Here is a 24,450-nt window from a genome sequence, read left to right as displayed (position 1 = left end):
CTGATCCAGGATGAGTGGCACAGCTTTCTCAACTGCCATGTTGTGCAGCATGCAGCACACCATGAAGATTTTGCAGACCTTCACCGGTGCATATGGGAGTGCGCCGCCGGTCTTGTGTAGGCACCGGAATCGGCTCTTCAGAAGGCCAAACGTCCTCTCTATCACTCGCCTGGTCTGTCCATGGGCGGTGTTGTAGCGGTGATGTGCAGCCGTGCTGGGGTTGCGGAGAGGCGTGATCAGCCATGGCATGTTGGGATAGCCAGCGTCCCCTACATGGAAACAACATGGACAAAAGTAGGTCAGGAGAAGCTGTCAGACAGGAATAGTACGCTAAATACAGGAGTGACAGAGTGTACCCACCAACAACACATGCTCGTTCGTTGCGCAGCTGCATCATCATTTCAGGCACCCTGCTACGCCTCATGATGTAGGCATCGTGTGCTGATCCTGGAAAACGAACACAGACATGGGAAATCACCATGTTGGACAGACACACCACAAGGGCATTGATGGAGTGGTAGTGCTTGCGATTCCTGTACGCTACCTCCTGTGCCTGTGGTGGTACCAAAGCCATATGTGTCCCATCTATGGACCCAATGACATGGGGCATCCCTCCCAGGGCATAGAACTCACAGTTGACACGTGTCAACTGCTCAGGAGTTGGGAATTTAATGAACTCATCCAGGTGCAGCAACATGGCCTCTAAAAAATCATGCAGAACCCGGCTAAACATTGTTTGAGACATCCCACCCACATGAGCAATGGTATGTTGAAAGGTACCCGTGGCAAAGAAATGTAGGGCTGCCATTACCTTCATCTTGGGTGTTAGTGCCGTAGGATACCTGTGTAGCGGTTGCAGGTGTGGTGCCAGCCTTGCCGTCAAGTCCTCAATCAACGGTTGGGGGAAGCGGTAGCGGCATATACAGTCATTCTCCCGCATGTCAGCCAAGTCCGGAATTGGTCGGGGAAGAGGCGGAGCCCTGCAGTAATTTGGAAGGGACAAGGAAGAGTGAGTGCACTACAACCACAATTTCTATGTACTGAGCACATGTTCATCTGTCAATACACATTTGCTACATACAGAGACAGGTATGTGCTATATGCCCTGGACACGTATGGCAGCCAGGTGACACGCCTACCAACACCCAGCTACAAACGGGGATTGTGAACCTCGACATCCCATGCCATGGGACTAGCTGTGGCCCAGTGTAAGTGAACAGCCAGACGCATTACAGGAGTGACATACATCCACATATCAGCAGATGAAGGATGTTGATCGCAGAGACAGGTAGCGGAACACTAGAGCCACAGGTCACATGACATAGAACTAGGACCGACAACACACCTTGCCATGAAGGTGGACATGTCATGACTGATCACACATACATTGAGAGTATGCAGATAAGTCCTTGTTTCGCTACTCCGTGTTCCATGCATACATACACACCTTACGTCGGATTCCACATGTGGCCTGGTATGCGTAACACTGTGCCATGGCCATCTACACACAGACACATGTTTGTTGCAGCAACTGCAGATGCATTTGACCAAACACCTACAGCAAGCTAATGGGAGCACACGACACATACATGACATACTCACATCGTGCAACGCGGGTAGTCACATGTCAGGTGTGAAAACCCCTGTAGCTGGCATCAGGGGACAGTTGCGTGTGTTGTTGACTGTGCCATGGCAGTGACGCTTTTCACAAGTGTTCTGTACTACATGCACACATGTCAAAGGAGTGAAGGGGATGTCTGGCACATAGTCCACCATCACACATGACATCTGTACACATCTCATCATACATCTATTGCCTTCACAACTCAGGAGTAATGTGCCACATCACAGCCTGACACACCTGTGCCCCACACATGTAGTACTGCACAGACAATGCCTTGATGTCCAGCCTTGGACAAGTATGTCAGCTCTATTCCTTTCTGTGTGCTGCCTGTCACCACTGTCAGGTGTGAAATGCACCGTACATGCGCTCTGAGGGCGTGTGTACGTTCCCCATCACCATGGGAGGGCTGCCGTTGGCCTACCCATAGTGATACGGAGCGTACACGCGTGTGTACGGGGCGTATCACTATGGGTACGCATACGCGAGCAAACCCATAGTGAAACGGCTCGTACACGCGTGTGTACGGGCCGTTTCACTATGGGTTTGCTCGCGTATGCGTACCCATAGTGATACGTCCCGTACACACGCGTGTACGGGCCGTTTCACTATGGGTTTGCTCGCGTATGCGTACCCATAGTGACACGCCCCGTACACACGCGTGTACGGGCCGTTTCACTATGGGTTTGCTCGCGTATGCGTACCCATAGTGATACGTCCCGTACACACGCGTGTACGGGCCGTTTCACTATGGGTTTGCTCGCGTATGCGTACCCATAGTGATACGCCCCGTACACACACGTGTACGCTCCGGGTACGCATACGCGAGCAAACCCATATTGATACGGCCCGTACACGCGCGTGTCAGGGCCGTTTCACTATGGGTTTGCTCGCGTATGCGTACCCATAGTGATACGCCCCATACACGCGCGTGTACGGGCCGTTTCTATGCATTTGGGGTGCCCTAGGGCCCTGGAACTCACCGTACCTGTATGTGAATGTCCAAATTACATAGGGGACACATGAGGGACAAGTATAAAGCCCTACATGCATGCTGGTTGTCATGGAGACCGAGTTTAAAGTTAGAATTTTTTTCATCAGGTGGCCAGCTAAAGTCGGTTTGAAAGAATCTACTTTGTTGCAAAGTGGTTGTTGAGTTGACATCATGCTCAATAAAAAAAAAATGCAAAGCCACTGACTGTGGTAGGTTTAAAGGTATTGGAGGAAACATAGGATGCAAATGTGAGTGACCAATCACTCTGTACTCCTGTGAATGAAACAGGGCAGCAAGGCAGATATAAGGCAGCCAGGTCCCATGAGAGAGCACTTGCCTGCACATCCTTTGATTCCACAACACTGCTGCTGCTCGTGAATCCTCTGGCACCATGTCCAGGTCTGTGGAGAGGGCCCAGCCTTTCACCCACGAGGAGAACCAAGCCCTGCTGGATGTGATCCTCCCACAGTACACCATGCTGTATGGTCGACCAGGGGTTCAGGTGAGTGCTGAGTCCACTAGCAAAGACTGTGACTTCTGCCATTGTGTCCAGGTGTAACACACATGCAATGTACTGTAGGGTGGGTCCCGGGTGGGGGAATGCCTAATGTCTCCCAGCCAGAGCATGCTGTGGTGCATGTCTGCTCTCCTCACTTGCATTGTGTGTACTGTGACAATCACTGCATGTGGCATTACACATTCTGCCTGTCTAATCATCCTGGGAATGTTGTTACTACAGTCCTTATGTGAATCTGTGGTCCCCCCAGTGTGACAGGTGGCAGTACCCACAGATGTGTGTTTGTTTAGTGTACCTGTGCTGAGAGTGTACAAATGATGTGTTTGTCCCCTGGACATTGGTGTGTGTGTGTAAGTCCCCTGTCATGTGGGTGAGTGCATATGTGGAGTGTAGCACCCCAGCTGCATGAGGGATGGATATACCCTGCCCATCTGATGTAAGCAGGGAGCAGTGCTGTGTGTCTGCGGTGATGGGCCAGCCCCACACCTGTGACACCCCCCAGTCTAGTGGCACATGTGCAGAGTGAGGTGTGTAGCTGCAGTTGGCAATGGCAGGTGATTGTCCTGTGGCTGTGTGTGTCTGTGTACTCTGCTGAGGGCGCCTTAGTGGCCTGTGGCATGTGACTGCTTTGAGGTGCTGCACATAATCCTGGTGTCGCTTGTGATGCACAGTGTGAGCCTGGATGATTGATTGTGTCGTACCCCTCATGCCACCTGTGTACTCTACAATGCCACCTAGTGCATTTTGCCTTCCACAGAGGAAAATGTCCCTATGACACAGGTGTAATGAGTTTGATGCATTCTATGCCCTGTTAAACCAGCCAAATTGTTCTAATGTGTGTCTCTGTGACATGTCGCAGGTGTATTGATGTTGTCTCACTTTTTCATCCTCACAGGTAGGCGCCTGTGCCAAGGAGCAGATCTGGAAGGATGCCGTCAGTGCCGTGAGGAAGATGGAGGGTCGGAAGCGGCGCCTAGCCCAGGTGAGGAAACGCTGGCAGGATATCCGGTGCTGGACGCGGAGGATCGCACGGGTCCTGCTGGGGGACTCACCTGTGAGCCAAAAGAACCATGGGCGCCGCCGTCTGACCCACATCCACAAGCGTGTGCTGGCGGTCGTCTTCCCTGACATGGACAGGCGCTTATGGGAAAAGCAGCAGCAGGAAGGGGGTAGGTACATGTGTGTTTGTTGTGTGTCACCAGCATTTGTAAGTGCACAGTTGCATGGATACACTGCCAGGGTTTAAATGTGCAGTGCAGTTCCTGGTCCCCAAAGTGTAGCGGTGCTGTCCTTCCTCCCTTCCCCTCCTTGCCATGTATACCCTGGTCTGTGTGTAGTCACACTTGCACTAGGCTGCCAGTTTATCGATGTGCCCAATGCTTGCAGCTTCATGTGTGGGGGTGGTGTGTAACAGGTTTTGGGACCTTGCCTGTGCCCTGTCCAGTTCAGTACTTGTGGGGTCCATGTCAGTTGTCACTGATGCTGAGTCCAGACATAGGAGTGTGTCTCAAAAGTGTAATGCTTTACAGCATGCATGTCCTATTTTGTGGCCTGTGACATGATGTGCATGAGTGTGAGATATGCAGAGTGCAGGGATGGTGGCTTGTGTTGCAGTCATTACCATTCAGGACCATGGAGTAGTGTGGCCACTACTGTCCCCTGGGGCATCTTTTCCTAGGTATCATGTGTGTAATCCAAAAATGTCGACAATCTCTGTGTCTACAGCATAGGTTGTGCTCTGTGCCATTGTACCCTGGCACCATTTGTATTTACGTAAGCTCTGCTACATGTGTCCACTGTACAGGCTGACCAAATGTCCCTTGTTCATACTCACGGGGGCCAGTGCCTGTGTGTCTTGGTAAAATGATCTGATGATGGCCATTTGTAGATGATGTATTTGTACCGGCGCACCAGGGGTATTTTGTGTCCAATCAGGATTTCTTGCAGGCCATGTGTTTTTATTCCAGACTAAGAGATGTAAGTGCTTCCTGTGTCTCAAAAAATTGTCTCATGTAGGGGGTGGTTGGTGCGGGCAAGGCCTACATGTCTAAACCTGAAGTCTCCTAGCTAGGTCTGGCCAGTGTGTGATGTTTGTCTGGACATACACTCAAGGTGCAGTGACCCATTACTGTTGGGCATGTTTTTAAGAATTACCTTTGCAGCATGTGCCTACAGTTAATACAACAACAACTTTTAGGAGGGTCACAAAAAAGGGACTTGGTTTAAGGACTGAAACAACTCCGATCCCTAATAGACACTATAGAACAAAAAGAAGAAGTACAGTCCATTCAAAACAGAAATAGCCAATTGACGGTTAATGTGAAGGTGTGTACGAGAACCTGCGAATAGTTGAGGCACCCCTGCGGGAGATAGGAGTCCATCAGCCCACCCTTACTGGCGGAGCATCGTCATCTGGAACTCTAAGGAATCACTGTCTGAGCCCGAGATGGCAGATCGCTCAGGTGTACAGGCTAGTGAAACCCAGAAGGAAAATAAACTCCTGCAAGGGTATGGACCCAAATAATCGAGGGCTCCTGTGAAGTGCAGTGCTAAGAGAGTGATGTGAGGTTAAAAATGAATACTTGATCAAAAATGAATTTAATATGGATTGATCAAGTTTCATATATAAAAGAACCTATAGTCTGGTATGAATTTTACAGGCTAATTTTTGGTTCGTGTGTGAAAAGTATGGTCGACATGTTTCAGCCGGAGCGGTCACTTTGACCCGGCTTTCTTCAGGACCTTGAAATTGTAAGACAGCTACTGCTTAAAGTAATCTCATAAAGTGAAAAAACAATAATAACTGAACCCATGCAATTCAATTGAATGTGGGATATGTGTGTGGCGTGTGCCACCCTACCAGAACAGCTCAAGCATTGAGCGTGAGGACAATGTCTTCATTCCTAAAAATAAAAATAAAATACACATATCAAACCTCATGCACATCAAAACAAAACCATCAGTTGAAAAATAGCCGGTCTAGAGTTAGCCGTGCCTTGATATTCAGACAAACTCAAAACGATGTTTGGAAATACAATTTGTATATCAAGATAGTGGTAGAAAAATAGCAAAAAAACTCACCCAGCTTTGTGTGGGAGTAAAGCCTCACCTCACCCGGCTGACTACTCGGAGAAGGAGGCACCGCTCTGTTTGAATGTGGAGAAAAAAGCCCAGACAGATTGCTGATTGATACCTGTCTGCTTTAATCTCAAAAACACGTATTTCAAACATATTAAAAAGAACCTGCAATAGTTAAAATGTCCGAGACCTCAAAGAACTCCTAACTCTTAGAATGTATTTATGGTCTAAATCTCTGCTGACCCTTGTTAATATGGGATCATGTATCTTAGTGAGCCAGTAGCATAGTAGACCCCAGTGATAGGCAGAAACCAGTAATTGGTGAATGGTTATCGCCCGCATAAACTGGCGGAATACTGGGAATTGGTGAAAGATAATAAAAGTGGCTATGAGTGTCCACTGGGCTCTACTGGTTACATCTGGGGAGATAATTCACTTGCAGAGCACAAATCGCAAGAGCTACCAGCCTCCTCCCTTACCTGTCCGTCGATACCTCTGACTGACTCTCGAGCCGTCTGGGAGGTATCGACCGGAACAGGAGGGGGCTTTTTATAGCGCTCACATGTGAATTTGAAGTCCGCGATCGAGATCAGCTGTGTGTCTCGATCGGGACAAGTGAGCGTGTCCGTAATGGAGCGCATGCGCCTCACAAAGTTTTACCCGAGACACAATTCCCCACAGCGCATGTGTCAGCGCTGTCACGTTGTACAAACAAAACCCTGTTTGTTGGCAGAACGGCCGTTGTAGCAGTGATTAAACAGAGCCGGTCACCCAAAAAGAAATGAAATCGTACACACCGAGTGTGCGGAGAGCTTGCTAAGTAACGAGCTTCTTATGGAATTATTGCTTCGTCTATCGCGCAAGCGTGAAAAGTAGGTGGCAATTACTAGCGCATGCGTGCACATCAATCAATCTGACAATAAAGCAGCTTTCGAAAGCAGCATGGACCCAGAGTAGAGTATAGGTGTTAACCCCGAGTGTTTAGGCAATAAAGATAATGAGTCGAACAGTTGGTTCGCAGCGGAGTCAATAGTTATGAGGCAGTGGTTCAGAATCCTTGAGACACTGTTACGCAGGGTATGTGTAGATCTCGTAAAATAAAGTCACCATGAGAACATGATGCCCGCTGGTCACTCCTATTAGGAAAGCTAAAGTTACAACCCCTCTCGTGCCAGATAGGTACAGGGATGGCAACCAGTTCTTCATTCAGGGGGTCTGGTTGGTAGTAGTGCCCAAAGGAGTCATCTAGTACCCTAGTAGTATTCTAATAAATCATGTTCTGCTTATGATGGTATGGAATGACTCACTCATCAAAGCAGAAGACCCAAAAGGAGATGAACTTGGAGAAGTTCAGCCCATCCAAATAGATAATCAATGGATATAAATGGGTATTGTGATTAGTCAAATGCGACCCAGTCATTAACCGGATGTACACCTTCATACAGTATGGCAGTACGACTGTCTTAAGTGTAGACGGAAGCCCACGGAATGTTATCATTCAGTCCTTGGGTGTCAGTCTTAAGCTTATAAACCCATTTCTGTTCTTTGGCAAATAGAAATTGAGAAACGTCCGTTAAATGTTGGGGAATAAATGGACGTTCTAAGACAATCCACCTGAGGTCCTCAGCTTTGTGTTTCTTAGCTAGGAAATGCTCGGTCAAACACGTGGATTGTCTCATGCAGCGGATGGTACTTTTGTGCTCGCTGATGCGGAGCTTGACTTTCCGTGTGGTGTATCCTATGTAATGTAGCGAACAAGGGCAAGTGATTCTGTAGATTACGCAATCCGAGTTACAATTCGTGTGGTTGCGTAATATCCAGGGGCGTTCTGTGCCTATGTCCACAGATGTAGTTTTGGTAGTTTGCGGACAGACACTACACATGCCACAGGGGAAATGGCCCCGAACAGGTGGTAAGGACCACAAAGTATTTGTCTCACAGACTGGATGTGATAGTGGTCTTGTGTGGACCAAACTGTCTCGCAAACTGGGCCCTTCTTGAAAGCAAATAAAGGAGGCGAGATACTGCCCGACGCTATGTTCAATATCGGCCAATGCTTGCGTACTGTCTTCTGTATTTGGTTGGACACAGTGCAGAATGTAGTGACAAAAGTGAGTCTCTCGCTGGTAGTTCTTGGCACAGCGGTATCCAGTAAAGCATCACGATGATTATTAGATGCCCGTTTCCAGGCTTTCCGTACTAGATGTTTAGGATACTCTCGCGATTGTAGTTGTTTTGCTAGTGCTCCAGCATGTTTATCAAACAACTGTCTGGTGGAACAGTTTCTGCGGATCCGCAGAAACTGGCCGACTGGGAGGTTCTCACGGAGTGCCCTTGGATGATGGCTGTTGAATGACAACAAAGAGTTTTTAGACATGGGTTTTCTGTATAGTTCCGAACTCAATGAGTTTTCATGAACAAAAATGGAGATATCAAGGAAGGCCAAACGATGTTTACTGTATTCAATGGTGAAACGTAAAAACGCATTCTGTTGGTTTAGCCACGAATGAAAGGCTAGAATTTCATCACCTGTGCCTCGCCACACCACCAGGATGTCGTCTATGTATCTCTTCCACAGCACCACATGATGACGATAAGGGTTGCTGTGGTTGAGTACATAGTCCTGTTCGAATAAGTGGACATATAGGTTCGCGAGGCTGGGCGCAAAAACGCTGCCCATTGAAGTACCAGATGTCTGGAGGAAGATCTGATCTTCAAATTTGAAATAGTTCTCCATCATGGCCAATCTGGCACATTCCATGATAAAAGGCACTGGGGTGATGCTGTCCAAAGACCGTGCTTCTAAGAGTCCTCTGATTGCATCAAGGGTCTCAAGCTGCGGAATGCAAGTGTACAATGACTCGACATCCAGGCTGACTAATAGATCGGTATCAGAATTGAATTCAACCTCGGGTAAAATACGGAGAACATCAGCCGTATCTTTCAAATATGTAGGCATCTCGGTGACCATGGGTCTTAAAAACACGTCTACAAATTTAGATAGAGGTTCCAATAATGAACCAATCCCAGAGATAATGGGACGTCCCGGAGGTGGTCGTTGCTGTTTGTGAATTTTTGGGAGGCAGTAGAAATAGGGTATAACCGGGTTGTTGGTCACCAGAAATTTCGCCTCATGTGATGTTATCCATCCCTCTGCCTCCCCTTCCTCCACCAGCTGTCTAATCTCTAGGGAGAGTCTAGATGTAGGATCTGACTCTAAGGCCCGATAAGAATTAACATCTGACAACTGCCTCAAACATTCAGCCCGGTAGGCGACGGTATCTTGTAGGACCGTAGCCCCACCCTTGTCTGCTGGTTTGATGATGATCGACGTGTCCTTGATGACGTTTTTTAGGGCAGTCTGATCCTTCTTGGAAAAATTACAGAAGGAATGGGGGCGGGTGTCATATAATGTCATTAAATCATGAACCACCGCCTTTTCAAAAGTAGACACTTGTGGGGGGACCTGATGAGGAAGAGGACAAAACGTACTATTAGGACGTAATCCAGTATTGACCTCATTGGTCTCATTGCCAACGGTTGTGACTGTTGGACCTTTCTCTTTAAAGAAGAAATGCAGCCTGATTTTTCTGAAGAATTTCTCAATTTCACATCTCAGGGTGAATGGATCCCCTGAGTGTGTGGGAACAAAACCCAAACCCTTGTTGAGGACATTTTCTTCATCAGTCGTCAGGACTTTCGAACTCAGATTGACTACCAGGTCATTTACTCGCTGGTCGAGTTCGTGGGTGGTTGTTGGTTGCCCCTCCTGCTCCGAGTGTTGGGGAATGTCTGGTCTGATTGCCAGTGTACCGTTGGGGTTCCTCTCCGTTTGCCTCTGTTGCGTCCCTGGCCTTGATCTAAAAAAGACTGGTTAGGGAAGAATTGCTGCTGAGGTAGATAGGTGTGCATGTGTGGCGGAAAGGGGGGTGGTTGGTAGCCCCAAGGTGCCGGTGGCCACCATTGGCTCTGATTGGGGTAAAAGTTCTGATTACCCCTCCTTCGGTTATACCTACGGGATTGACCTCTCCCTCTTCCTTGCGGTGTCCCTGACACACCTGAATCAGAATCGTCAGATCCTCCTTCGGACCCAGATGAAGAGTAATTGGAACCATAGCGTCTCCCCTTGTTGTTAAATGTTGGTGCTACATATGTGTCGCTTGTGTAGGGGTATATCTTTTCCCATGAAAATCGGGCAAGATCCTTCTTAAATTTGTCAATTTTGTTAATCAGGATGTTGTCCCTATATTCTTTATTGGTTTTGTTTGTCTCATCCATCTGTTTTTTGAAAAGGGCTGCTGTGATGGTAGTTTTAATTTGCCCCTCCAGCGTTTGGATCTCAACTAGGATTGCATCTGCCTGACGTTTCGCCGTGCTGATGATGAGGATGAGCCAGTCACGGGTACAGCGCCAGGCTATAAGTGACCAGTCTCGTGTGAACTGTTTATCTGTTAGGAATAATCTCGGAGTATTAGTCACAATAAGCCCTGTAGGGGCACATTTCCCTCGTAGGTACTCTGTCATGACTAAGCCATGAACCGCAGTCCGTGATTGGTTTTTTCGGAGATTGAGTAAGGTAGCCCAGTCATCCTTAGGGTTCCCTGTAATCTCTGGTAAAGAGTCTAGGATGCTGGGATTGTCAGATAAAATGCTACTCAGGGTTTCATCATCGAAAGCAAGGCCTGCAAAGTCGGCCATTATAGAGCAGGGTCTTGCGGTTAAGGACAATAGGGAGCGGTATAGGACTACTAGAGATTCCTAGAGGCCAGAATTAGACCCGCAGCCGTAGCTGCTCTACAAACACAACAACAACTTTTAGGAGGGTCACAAAAAAGGGACTTGGTTTAAGGACTGAAACAACTCCGATCCCTAATAGACACTATAGAACAAAAAGAAGAAGTACAGTCCATTCAAAACAGAAATAGCCAATTGACGGTTAATGTGAAGGTGTGTACGAGAACCTGCGAATAGTTGAGGCACCCCTGCGGGAGATAGGAGTCCATCAGCCCACCCTTACTGGCGGAGCATCGTCATCTGGAACTCTAAGGAATCACTGTCTGAGCCCGAGATGGCAGATCGCTCAGGTGTACAGGCTAGTGAAACCCAGAAGGAAAATAAACTCCTGCAAGGGTATGGACCCAAATAATCGAGGGCTCCTGTGAAGTGCAGTGCTAAGAGAGTGATGTGAGGTTAAAAATGAATACTTGATCAAAAATGAATTTAATATGGATTGATCAAGTTTCATATATAAAAGAACCTATAGTCTGGTATGAATTTTACAGGCTAATTTTTGGTTCGTGTGTGAAAAGTATGGTCGACATGTTTCAGCCGGAGCGGTCACTTTGACCCGGCTTTCTTCAGGACCTTGAAATTGTAAGACAGCTACTGCTTAAAGTAATCTCATAAAGTGAAAAAACAATAATAACTGAACCCATGCAATTCAATTGAATGTGGGATATGTGTGTGGCGTGTGCCACCCTACCAGAACAGCTCAAGCATTGAGCGTGAGGACAATGTCTTCATTCCTAAAAATAAAAATAAAATACACATATCAAACCTCATGCACATCAAAACAAAACCATCAGTTGAAAAATAGCCGGTCTAGAGTTAGCCGTGCCTTGATATTCAGACAAACTCAAAACGATGTTTGGAAATACAATTTGTATATCAAGATAGTGGTAGAAAAATAGCAAAAAAACTCACCCAGCTTTGTGTGGGAGTAAAGCCTCACCTCACCCGGCTGACTACTCGGAGAAGGAGGCACCGCTCTGTTTGAATGTGGAGAAAAAAGCCCAGACAGATTGCTGATTGATACCTGTCTGCTTTAATCTCAAAAACACGTATTTCAAACATATTAAAAAGAACCTGCAATAGTTAAAATGTCCGAGACCTCAAAGAACTCCTAACTCTTAGAATGTATTTATGGTCTAAATCTCTGCTGACCCTTGTTAATATGGGATCATGTATCTTAGTGAGCCAGTAGCATAGTAGACCCCAGTGATAGGCAGAAACCAGTAATTGGTGAATGGTTATCGCCCGCATAAACTGGCGGAATACTGGGAATTGGTGAAAGATAATAAAAGTGGCTATGAGTGTCCACTGGGCTCTACTGGTTACATCTGGGGAGATAATTCACTTGCAGAGCACAAATCGCAAGAGCTACCAGCCTCCTCCCTTACCTGTCCGTCGATACCTCTGACTGACTCTCGAGCCGTCTGGGAGGTATCGACCGGAACAGGAGGGGGCTTTTTATAGCGCTCACATGTGAATTTGAAGTCCGCGATCGAGATCAGCTGTGTGTCTCGATCGGGACAAGTGAGCGTGTCCGTAATGGAGCGCATGCGCCTCACAAAGTTTTACCCGAGACACAATTCCCCACAGCGCATGTGTCAGCGCTGTCACGTTGTACAAACAAAACCCTGTTTGTTGGCAGAACGGCCGTTGTAGCAGTGATTAAACAGAGCCGGTCACCCAAAAAGAAATGAAATCGTACACACCGAGTGTGCGGAGAGCTTGCTAAGTAACGAGCTTCTTATGGAATTATTGCTTCGTCTATCGCGCAAGCGTGAAAAGTAGGTGGCAATTACTAGCGCATGCGTGCACATCAATCAATCTGACAATAAAGCAGCTTTCGAAAGCAGCATGGACCCAGAGTAGAGTATAGGTGTTAACCCCGAGTGTTTAGGCAATAAAGATAATGAGTCGAACAGTTGGTTCGCAGCGGAGTCAATAGTTATGAGGCAGTGGTTCAGAATCCTTGAGACACTGTTACGCAGGGTATGTGTAGATCTCGTAAAATAAAGTCACCATGAGAACATGATGCCCGCTGGTCACTCCTATTAGGAAAGCTAAAGTTACAACCCCTCTCGTGCCAGATAGGTACAGGGATGGCAACCAGTTCTTCATTCAGGGGGTCTGGTTGGTAGTAGTGCCCAAAGGAGTCATCTAGTACCCTAGTAGTATTCTAATAAATCATGTTCTGCTTATGATGGTATGGAATGACTCACTCATCAAAGCAGAAGACCCAAAAGGAGATGAACTTGGAGAAGTTCAGCCCATCCAAATAGATAATCAATGGATATAAATGGGTATTGTGATTAGTCAAATGCGACCCAGTCATTAACCGGATGTACACCTTCATACAGTATGGCAGTACGACTGTCTTAAGTGTAGACGGAAGCCCACGGAATGTTATCATTCAGTCCTTGGGTGTCAGTCTTAAGCTTATAAACCCATTTCTGTTCTTTGGCAAATAGAAATTGAGAAACGTCCGTTAAATGTTGGGGAATAAATGGACGTTCTAAAACAATCCACCTGAGGTCCTCAGCTTTGTGTTTCTTAGCTAGGAAATGCTCGGTCAAACACGTGGATTGTCTCATGCAGCGGATGGTACTTTTGTGCTCGCTGATGCGGAGCTTGACTTTCCGTGTGGTGTATCCTATGTAATGTAGCGAACAAGGGCAAGTGATTCTGTAGATTACGCAATCCGAGTTACAATTCGTGTGGTTGCGTAATATCCAGGGGCGTTCTGTGCCTATGTCCACAGATGTAGTTTTGGTAGTTTGCGGACAGACACTACACATGCCACAGGGGAAATGGCCCCGAACAGGTGGTAAGGACCACAAAGTATTTGTCTCACAGACTGGATGTGATAGTGGTCTTGTGTGGACCAAACTGTCTCGCAAACTTGGGCCCTTCTTGAAAGCAAATAAAGGAGGCGAGATACTGCCCGACGCTATGTTCAATATCGGCCAATGCTTGCGTACTGTCTTCTGTATTTGGTTGGACACAGTGCAGAATGTAGTGACAAAAGTGAGTCTCTCGCTGGTAGTTCTTGGCACAGCGGTATCCAGTAAAGCATCACGATGATTATTAGATGCCCGTTTCCAGGCTTTCCGTACTAGATGTTTAGGATACTCTCGCGATTGTAGTTGTTTTGCTAGTGCTCCAGCATGTTTATCAAACAACTGTCTGGTGGAACAGTTTCTGCGGATCCGCAGAAACTGGCCGACTGGGAGGTTCTCACGGAGTGCCCTTGGATGATGGCTGTTGAATGACAACAAAGAGTTTTTAGACATGGGTTTTCTGTATAGTTCCGAACTCAATGAGTTTTCATGAACAAAAATGGAGATATCAAGGAAGGCCAAACGATGTTTACTGTATTCAATGGTGAAACGTAAAAACGCATTCTGTTGGTTTAGCCACGAATGAAAGGCTAGAATTTCATCACCTGTGCCTCGCCACACCACCAGGATGTCGTCTATGTATCTCTTCCACAGCACCACATGATGACGATAAGGGTTGCTGTGGTTGAGTACATAGTCCTGTTCGAATAAGTGGACATATAGGTTCGCGAGGCTGGGCGCAAAAACGCTGCCCATTGAAGTACCAGATGTCTGGAGGAAGATCTGATCTTCAAATTTGAAATAGTTCTCCATCATGGCCAATCTGGCACATTCCATGATAAAAGGCACTGGGGTGATGCTGTCCAAAGACCGTGCTTCTAAGAGTCCTCTGATTGCATCAAGGGTCTCAAGCTGCGGAATGCAAGTGTACAATGACTCGACATCCAGGCTGACTAATAGATCGGTATCAGAATTGAATTCAACCTCGGGTAAAATACGGAGAACATCAGCCGTATCTTTCAAATATGTAGGCATCTCGGTGACCATGGGTCTTAAAAACACGTCTACAAATTTAGATAGAGGTTCCAATAATGAACCAATCCCAGAGATAATGGGACGTCCCGGAGGTGGTCGTTGCTGTTTGTGAATTTTTGGGAGGCAGTAGAAATAGGGTATAACCGGGTTGTTGGTCACCAGAAATTTCGCCTCATGTGATGTTATCCATCCCTCTGCCTCCCCTTCCTCCACCAGCTGTCTAATCTCTAGGGAGAGTCTAGATGTAGGATCTGACTCTAAGGCCCGATAAGAATTAACATCTGACAACTGCCTCAAACATTCAGCCCGGTAGGCGACGGTATCTTGTAGGACCGTAGCCCCACCCTTGTCTGCTGGTTTGATGATGATCGACGTGTCCTTGATGATGTTTTTTAGGGCAGTCTGATCCTTCTTGGAAAAATTACAGAAGGAATGGGGGCGGGTGTCATATAATGTCATTAAATCATGAACCACCGCCTTTTCAAAAGTAGACACTTGTGGGGGGACCTGATGAGGAAGAGGACAAAACGTACTATTAGGACGTAATCCAGTATTGACCTCATTGGTCTCATTGCCAACGGTTGTGACTGTTGGACCTTTCTCTTTAAAGAAGAAATGCAGCCTGATTTTTCTGAAGAATTTCTCAATTTCACATCTCAGGGTGAATGGATCCCCTGAGTGTGTGGGAACAAAACCCAAACCCTTGTTGAGGACATTTTCTTCATCAGTCGTCAGGACTTTCGAACTCAGATTGACTACCAGGTCATTTACTCGCTGGTCGAGTTCGTGGGTGGTTGTTGGTTGCCCCTCCTGCTCCGAGTGTTGGGGAATGTCTGGTCTGATTGCCAGTGTACCGTTGGGGTTCCTCTCCGTTTGCCTCTGTTGCGTCCCTGGCCTTGATCTAAAAAAGACTGGTTAGGGAAGAATTGCTGCTGAGGTAGATAGGTGTGCATGTGTGGCGGAAAGGGGGGTGGTTGGTAGCCCCAAGGTGCCGGTGGCCACCATTGGCTCTGATTGGGGTAAAAGTTCTGATTACCCCTCCTTCGGTTATACCTACGGGATTGACCTCTCCCTCTTCCTTGCGGTGTCCCTGACACACCTGAATCAGAATCGTCAGATCCTCCTTCGGACCCAGATGAAGAGTAATTGGAACCATAGCGTCTCCCCTTGTTGTTAAATGTTGGTGCTACATATGTGTCGCTTGTGTAGGGGTATATCTTTTCCCATGAAAATCGGGCAAGATCCTTCTTAAATTTGTCAATTTTGTTAATCAGGATGTTGTCCCTATATTCTTTATTGGTTTTGTTTGTCTCATCCATCTGTTTTTTGAAAAGGGCTGCTGTGATGGTAGTTTTAATTTGCCCCTCCAGCGTTTGGATCTCAACTAGGATTGCATCTGCCTGACGTTTCGCCGTGCTGATGATGAGGATGAGCCAGTCACGGGTACAGCGCCAGGCTATAAGTGACCAGTCTCGTGTGAACTGTTTATCTGTTAGGAATAATCTCGGAGTATTAGTCACAATAAGCCCTGTAGGGGCACATTTCCCTCGTAGGTACTCTGTCATGACTAAGCCATGAACCGCAGTCCGTGATTGGTTTTTTCGGAGATTGAGTAAGGTAGCCCAGTCATCCTTAGGGTTCCCTGTAATCTCTGGTAAAGAGTCTAGGATGCTGGGATTGTCAGATAAAATGCTACTCAGGGTTTCATCATCGAAAGCAAGGCCTGCAAAGTCGGCCATTATAGAGCAGGGTCTTGCGGTTAAGGACAATAGGGAGCGGTATAGGACTACTAGAGATTCCTAGAGGCCAGAATTAGACCCGCAGCCGTAGCTGCTCTACAAACACAACAACAACTTTTAGGAGGGTCACAAAAAAGGGACTTGGTTTAAGGACTGAAACAACTCCGATCCCTAATAGACACTATAGAACAAAAAGAAGAAGTACAGTCCATTCAAAACAGAAATAGCCAATTGACGGTTAATGTGAAGGTGTGTACGAGAACCTGCGAATAGTTGAGGCACCCCTGCGGGAGATAGGAGTCCATCAGCCCACCCTTACTGGCGGAGCATCGTCATCTGGAACTCTAAGGAATCACTGTCTGAGCCCGAGATGGCAGATCGCTCAGGTGTACAGGCTAGTGAAACCCAGAAGGAAAATAAACTCCTGCAAGGGTATGGACCCAAATAATCGAGGGCTCCTGTGAAGTGCAGTGCTAAGAGAGTGATGTGAGGTTAAAAATGAATACTTGATCAAAAATGAATTTAATATGGATTGATCAAGTTTCATATATAAAAGAACCTATAGTCTGGTATGAATTTTACAGGCTAATTTTTGGTTCGTGTGTGAAAAGTATGGTCGACATGTTTCAGCCGGAGCGGTCACTTTGACCCGGCTTTCTTCAGGACCTTGAAATTGTAAGACAGCTACTGCTTAAAGTAATCTCATAAAGTGAAAAAACAATAATAACTGAACCCATGCAATTCAATTGAATGTGGGATATGTGTGTGGCGTGTGCCACCCTACCAGAACAGCTCAAGCATTGAGCGTGAGGACAATGTCTTCATTCCTAAAAATAAAAATAAAATACACATATCAAACCTCATGCACATCAAAACAAAACCATCAGTTGAAAAATAGCCGGTCTAGAGTTAGCCGTGCCTTGATATTCAGACAAACTCAAAACGATGTTTGGAAATACAATTTGTATATCAAGATAGTGGTAGAAAAATAGCAAAAAAACTCACCCAGCATGTAATAGACATGGTTCCTGCTCATCCCTTTTTACGCCAACGCTGTGTGCTGCAGATGCTGTGCTGGATTGTCCCCAGTGCCTGGCTGTTAGACGGACCGGGAGGGTCGGCCGAGGACAAGGGGAGAGGTCTCCGGGGAGAGCCGTCTCCAGCGATCGTACAGATGGGTAACTTCCCCCCCACAGATATACACCACACAAGGATAGGATTTAACGTTCTTTATAAGCGATTTCTTAAGGTACGATGGAATGGTACAAGGAGGTCTGGACTCAGGGGTCCCCTCGATTTTAGTCTCTTGGTTTGGGAAAGGGGGTAGCGGGACAGTTTGGTCACCAATCTGGTAGCTGAGATGGTGTGATGGATAGCTCACAATCCTCGAGCTCGATGTTCTAGCTTTGGACGGGCCGCGGCAGCGCCAGCAGGTCCCGGTGAAGGTGGTCGTTACACGGTCCGCGGCAGCGCCAGCAGGTCCCGATGAAGGTGGTCGTTACACGGTCCGCGGCAGCCCCAGCAGGTCCCGATGAAGGTGGTCGTTACAACGGTCCGCGGCAGCGCCAGCAGGTCCCGACGAGGATGGAGGATGCAGAAGGCCGCGGCAGCGCCAGCAGGCAGGACGATAGTTCACAAGGCAGGGCTACGGCAGCGCCGGTAGTCCGTCAAGGCTGAGTTCTTCTCGGTGTCTCTCGACTCCAGGATACAACTGCCTCCCTGCTCTGGAGCTGCCCTAGTTATAGGTCTGGCGCCCTTTGATGTCCGGACCCTCGCACTTGGAGGTCGGAAGGTCCGGGATGAGGGAGTCCAGACACCCAGCAGGGGGGTGGAGCCAGCGCCCGGGGGAGCTGGAGGGCGATCGGCACCTGGCGGGGGAGAGCCATCGACACTTCTTTCTCCCATTGACCTGCCAAGTGGTCCGTTCACCTCCTGGGTGGATGGTGGTGCCGGGATGTCGGGGCCTGGCCAGGCCCAGGGTTAGGGTCGAGCTGAGGCCACGCGGCCTCGTGGTGCAGTGTCCAAGATGGCGGCTGGTCCGGCCGGGGGAGCCGGTAGTGGTTCGGCCCCATGATACATGGATGTCCGGGGGCAGGAGTTCCGTCGGGAGACGGGGTGCGGGTTGTTCTTGTGGGTAACACCTGGAGGGCCGGGGCTTGGGCCCTGTCATGCGGGGAGGGAGCAAGCCCTTCATGTGGCCTGTCCAACATGCGTCCCCCCCAGCTGAAGGCGGGGAGAGTCACCCATCCTCTTGGGGACTCTCCTCGTCGAGGCGGAAAAAGCGTGACAGGCCATCTGCGTTGGCGTGGTCTTGGCCCGGTCGATGTTCCACAGTGAAGTCCATCCCCTGCAGGGAGATGGACCAGCGCAATAGTTTGGGGTTTTCCCCCCCCGCATCTGCATTAGCCACTGCAGGGGTCGATGATCTGTTTGCACCCGGAAGTGGGTACCGAAGAGATAGGGCCGGAGCTTTTTGAGGGCCCACACCACTGCGAAGGCCTCCCTCTCGATTGTGCTCCAGCGCTGTTCTCGGGCCAGGAGGCGTCTGCTGATGAAGGCCACCGGCTGGTCAAGACCCTCGGGGTTCAGCTGGGAGAGAACCGCCCCGATGCCGTGGTTGGAGGCGTCCGTTTGCACAATGAATTCCCGACTGTAATCGGGGGCCTGGAGCACAGGGGCAGTGCACAGGGCGGCTTTCAGCTTCTCGAAGGCCGCTTGACAGTCGGGGGTCCAGTTAATCTTCTTCGGGTGGTTTTTGGACGTGAGACCCGTGAGGGGCCCCACAATGCTGCCATAGTCCCTCACGAACTGCCGGTAGTAGCTGGTGAGCCCCAAGAAGGCTCGGACCTCGGTCTGCGTGACTGGGGGCTGCCAGGACTGGATGGCAGCGATTTTGAGTTGCAGAGGGGCCACCAGACCACTTCCCACCTGGTGTCCGAGGTAGGTCACGGATCCCTGACCAATTTGGCACTTGCCGGCCTTGATTGTGAGGCCGGCCTGCTGGAGGGCCTGCAGGACCTCTCTGCGGTGGTGGAGGTGGTCGGACCAGTGGCGGCTGTACACAGCGATATCGTCCAGGTAGGCGGCGCTGAACTCCTCGAGCCCCGCCAAGACCTGGTTCACTAGTCGCTGAAAAGTAGCTGGGGCATTCTTCATGCCGAAGGGCATGACCTTGAAGTGGTAGTGGCCATCGGGGGTAGAAAAGGCGGACCGTTCTTGGGCCCGGGGTGTGAGACCGATCTGCCAGTAGCCCGCTGTCAGATCGAAGATGCTGAGGTAGCGGGCAGCCCCCATGCGGTCGATCAATTCATCCGCTCGGGGGATGGGATGAGCGTCGGTCCTGGTGACAGCATTCAAGCCCCGATAGTCGACGCAGAATCGGAGTTCAGGAGTGGTGCCGGGGGCAGCAGCTTTGGGGACCAGCACGACCGGGCTGGCCCAGGGGCTGTCCGAGGGCTCGATGACCCCGAGCGTGAGCATCTTGGATACTTCCTCTTGGATGCAGGCCCGCACCCGATCTGGTACGCGGTAGGCCCGGTGTCTGATAGGGGGACTGTCCCCAGTGTCCACGTCGTGCAAGCACCAGGGTGTGACCCCTGGGGTGAGGGAAAACAAAGTAGCAAACTGCAGCAGGAGGTCCCGGCAGCCTTGGCGCTGCTCTGGGGTGAGGGCCTCGGAGAGCCGGACCCCGTCCACGGAACCATCTTTCTCCTGAGTCTTCAGGAGATCAGGGAGAGGCTCGGAGTCTTCTTCCGCCCCACTGTCTGTAGCCATCAGGAGGCTGAGTTCCGAGCGCACAAAGTGGGGTTTGGGTCTGTTGGTGTGGAGGACCCGGAGGGGGTTCCGGGGAGACTCCATATCGATGAGATAGGTGACTGGGCTCTTGCGTTCGACCACTTTGAAGGGCCCCGTCCACTTGTCCTGCAAGGCACATGGTTCGGTGGGGGACATCACCCACACTTGCTGACCAGGTTCGAATTCGACGGAGGAGGCATTTTGATCGTACCATTTTTTCATGTCCTCCTGACTGGCCTCAAGATTCGCTTTTGCCATTTCCCTGAATCGCCGGGTCTGATTGCGTAGTGTCAGGAGGTACTTGAAGACGTCTAGAGGGGTCTTTAGGGGGGTCATCTCCCAACCTTCTTTGACTAGGCTGAGGGGCCCTCGCACAGGGTGCCCGTACAAGAGTTCGAAAGGGCTAAAACCGAGGGACTTCTGGGGAACTTCTCGATAGGCGAAGAGGAGGCACGGAAGTAGTACATCCCACTGGCGACGGAGGGGCTCTTCCAATCCCCCAATCATTCCCTTGAGCGTGCGGTTGAATCGCTCAACTAGTCCGTTTCCTTGAGGATGATAGGGGGTCGTGAATCGGTAGGTGACCCCGCACTGTTGCCAGAGGGACTTCATATATTTCGAAATAAAGTTTGTGCCTCGGTCGCTGACGACTTCTCGGGGGAAGCCCACCCGGGAGAAGATCCCCATTAAGGCCTGGCCGACCACCGGAGCTGTTACAGTTCGCAGGGGCGCAGCCTCAGGGTAGCGGGTGGCGTGGTCCACCAGTACCAGGATGAACCGATGTCCTTGTGCTGTGCGGGGGTCCAGGGGCCCCACAATGTCTATTCCCACCCTCTCGAACGGGGTGGTGACAACGGGGAAGGGTTGCAGAGGTGCTTTGAGTTTGCGGCCGCTCTTCCCGCTGGCCTGGCACGTGGGGCAGGACCGGCAGTGGTTGAGGACGTCGTTTCGCATCTTCGGCCAGAAAAAGTGGGTCACCAGGCGACTGTAGGTTTTGTCCTGGCCCAGGTGTCCAGCCAGAGGGACATCGTGGGCCAAATTTAACAGGAAGTCTCTGAAACGGAGGGGCACCACCAGCACTCGACTGGCCCCTAACTCCGCGATTCTCTGCTCACTGTATAACAGGTCGTTATCCCAATAGACCCAATGGGCTCCGGTGGTGTCCCCTGCGCTCTGGGCGATGGCTTGCTGGCGGAGTCCCTCGAGGGAGGGACAGGTCTTCTGCTCTTGACGGAACTGTTTCTGGGTGGGCCCCCCTTCTTGACGCCACTGAGCCAGGTCGGGAAGGACCTGGGGCTGGGCGACCCCTTCGGGGGTTTGCTCTGGGGGGTCGGTATAGTCGGTGTCCTCTACTGGAGCGATCGGGGGAGGAGGTGCAGGCCATTCTGGTTCTTCTGGTCGGGGATGGCACGGGCGGCCATGGACCGGGTGGTTATGCACGCCCAGTCCGGGAGGCCCAGCATCCCCAGGTGCTCTCTTCTTTCGATGGCGGCCCACGGGGAACTCTCAAGATCATTCCCCAGGAGACAGTCCACGGGGGCATCATCCCGGACCGTCACCTTCAACATGCCGGAGACCCCTCCCCATTCGAAGGGGACGCAGGCCATCCCACATAGACTCTCCGAATTGTCGGCTGAGCGGACGGGGCAGAGAATGTTCGGCAGGATCTGCTCTGGCTTTACCAGGTGACAGCGGACGGCCGTCACACTGGCCCCTGTGTCACGTAGGGCTTCGGCCCGGCGCCCATTAATGTTCACCCACTGGCTATATTTTCTGGTGTTGGCGGGTAGGGGGGCCCGCGGGACCATGTCTTTTCCCCCTAGGCACGCTAGAACCATGGCGGCCGGTTCCCACTCGTGTTGTGCCTGCTCGTATTCTTCTTGTTCTTCGGAGATTTGTTCTCCCCCCAGGGCGGCGGCAGCTACCTGGCGGGGTTTTGGAGTTTGGTTCTGTGGACAGTTCGGGTCATTGGCGTAGTGGCCGACTCGCTGGCATCGGTGACACGTGATGTTGGCTCGGAACCCCGGGCGCATCGGGGGGTTCCCCCGGCTGGCCGGGGGCAGGGTGCTGGCAGCGGGAGCGGCCGGGACGGTGTCTCTCCCTCGCCCTTGGCCTCCTCCTCAGGGACGGTGCTGACCTTGGTTGTTCCGGTTCTGCTCGTGTGGCCCTCTCCGGCCCACTCGGGTGCTTTCCCACCGGTCAGCTTCGGCGGCGAGTTGCCGTGGGTCAGTCAATTTACTGTCGAGGAGGTGCTGCCTGAGCTCGACGAAGCAGTTGTTAGAGAGGTGCTCCCACACCATGAGATTAAAAAGTTGCTCGTAGGTCGTTACGTGGCTTCCCTTGATCCAACCCTCGAAGGCTCGGCTGAAATAGTTGACATATTCCACCCAAGTTGTACCCGGGATCCGGGTGCAGTCCCGAAACCTCTGGCGGTACATTTCGGGTGTGAGCCCATATCGGGTGAGGAGGGCAGCCTTCATGTGGTCATAGGATGACATCTGATGGTCTGGGAGCTGTAGCAGGGCATCGCAGCCTTCGTTGACGAACCTCCCCCATAGGCCGGCTCCCCAGTCACTTTGATCGATCCGGTGGGAGGTCATGGCGATCTCGTAGGCCTTGAACCACTGTTGTATGTCGTCCTCTCGGACATACTCTCGGACGACATCCTTGGGGATGTGGACTTTCTTTTCTGTCGCTCCCGGGGTGCGCGGTCGCTCGGGCACCTCCGGTTCTTTGTTCTGCTTCCGTAGTTCTATTTCTGCCAGTTTGCGCTCGTGTTCGTATGCTAATCTTTTTTCTTCGAGCTCTCTCTGCCTCTGTTTTTCTTCCCGTTCTTCTCGGAGCCGCAGATGTTCTAGGTTCAGTTTTTGCTCGGCTAATTTTAGTTCACCGTCCATTTTGAGCCGTGCCATTTCTAACTCATGTAGTCTGTTTTTTTCTCTTTCTTGGATCTCTTCCTGCGAGAGGCCCGTTCCTCGCTCCTCGGGAGCCGTGGCGTTCCTCTCTGATGCTGCACCGTTTCGGTCTGGGGATCTGGCGACCCCGGTTTCTGCCCACGACTCAATGGCGTGCTTAAAATCGTCTTTGGTACTCAGGCCGGTGGTAGCAATGCCTAGTTCCATGCAGAATTGTTTCAATTCACGATGGCTGTACTCTTCCAATTTATCCATCTGGAATTTCTCGGTGGATCCGCTCTCTTTGGTTGACATTGTGGTTTTGTCGTGGGGTGAGCTACTCTCTGTACGATTACGCGTTGATTCGGATCGCGCCGCTGGCCACCAATGTTAGACGGACCGGGAGGGTCGGCCGAGGACAAGGGGAGAGGTCTCCGGGGAGAGCCGTCTCCAGCGATCGTACAGATGGGTAACTTCCCCCCCACAGATATACACCACACAAGGATAGGATTTAACGTTCTTTATAAGCGATTTCTTAAGGTACGATGGAATGGTACAAGGAGGTCTGGACTCAGGGGTCCCCTCGATTTTAGTCTCTTGGTTTAGGAAAGGGGGTAGCGGGACAGTTTGGTCACCAATCTGGTAGCTGAGATGGTGTGATGGATAGCTCACAATCCTCGAGCTCGATGTTCTAGCTTTGGACGGGCCGCGGCAGCGCCAGCAGGTCCCGGTGAAGGTGGTCGTTACACGGTCCGCGGCAGCGCCAGCAGGTCCCGATGAAGGTGGTCGTTACACGGTCCGCGGCAGCGCCAGCAGGTCCCGATGAAGGTGGTCGTTACAACGGTCCGCGGCAGCGCCAGCAGGTCCCGACGAGGATGGAGGATGCAGAAGGCCGCGGCAGCGCCAGCAGGCAGGACGATAGTTCACAAGGCAGGGCTACGGCAGCGCCGGTAGTCCGTCAAGGCTGAGTTCTTCTCGGTGTCTCTCGACTCCAGGATACAACTGCCTCCCTGCTCTGGAGCTGCCCTAGTTATAGGTCTGGCGCCCTTTGATGTCCGGACCCTCGCACTTGGAGGTCGGAAGGTCCGGGATGAGGGAGTCCAGACACCCAGCAGGGGGGTGGAGCCAGCGCCCGGGGGAGCTGGAGGGCGA

Source organism: Triturus cristatus, chromosome 2_1, assembly GCF_964204655.1.
Source record: "Triturus cristatus chromosome 2_1, aTriCri1.1, whole genome shotgun sequence".
Classification (NCBI taxonomy): domain Eukaryota; kingdom Metazoa; phylum Chordata; class Amphibia; order Caudata; family Salamandridae; genus Triturus; species Triturus cristatus.
This window is presented reverse-complemented; position numbering follows the sequence as displayed.